Here is a 788-nt window from a genome sequence, read left to right as displayed (position 1 = left end):
GCAGCAGGCTCGGAGGGGAGGAAGTGAGCCCAGACCACGCTGCTGGGACTCCGAAGCTGGTTGCATTCCCCCCCTTTACAGAAGGGGGCGCCAAGGCCTCAAGGGAAGGACTCTGAGCGGCCCTGGAGGCCGGAGGGCCCCAGTTCAAATCCAGGCTCAGACCCTTCCCAGCTGGCTGGCCCTGGCCCCTGCCTGCCCCTGGGGCTTCCCCTGTGAGATGGGATCGTGGGTCTAGGCACCCGTTCTTATTACTGGTACAGGGTTACTGCTGTGAGGCTGGCCCTTGTCTAGGGAGTCAGTGTCTGAAGTAGCAGCCGGGCCCTCCTCCTTTGGCTCTGCCGGCTCCTGGTGTAGAGCATCCTGAAGGGATAACGTTGTCTAGGCTCTGCCTCTGGGGTCATTCCTGGTGGGGAGACCCTCGTCAAATCTGACCTCAGACACTTCCTAGCCATGGGACCCTGGGCAAGTCCCTTCCCCCCAATTGCCTCAGTTTCCTCATCTGTAAAAGAGCTGGAGGGGGCAAACTGCTCTAGTATCTCTGCTGAGAAAACCCCAGGTGGGGTCCCAAAGAATGCCCCTCTGAATGCCAGCCTGGGGCTCTCTCCCTCTTACTAGTGACAAGCACCCGGAGGCTTGTGGGGGCTAGCTCCCCCTCCCCGCCCCCTGCAGCCTTGGGAATGGCATATGTTCCCTTCAAGGGGAGGGGCCTGGCCCCGGGGAGAGGCTCTTCCAGGCCTGTGTGGTCAGGGGTCTCTCCTGTTTTTCAAGGGCAGCCTCAGGCCTTCAGG

Source organism: Gracilinanus agilis, chromosome 4 (assembly GCF_016433145.1).
Source record: "Gracilinanus agilis isolate LMUSP501 chromosome 4, AgileGrace, whole genome shotgun sequence".
NCBI classification, from domain to species: Eukaryota; Metazoa; Chordata; class Mammalia; order Didelphimorphia; family Didelphidae; genus Gracilinanus; species Gracilinanus agilis.
Note: the sequence above shows the minus strand (reverse complement) of the source record.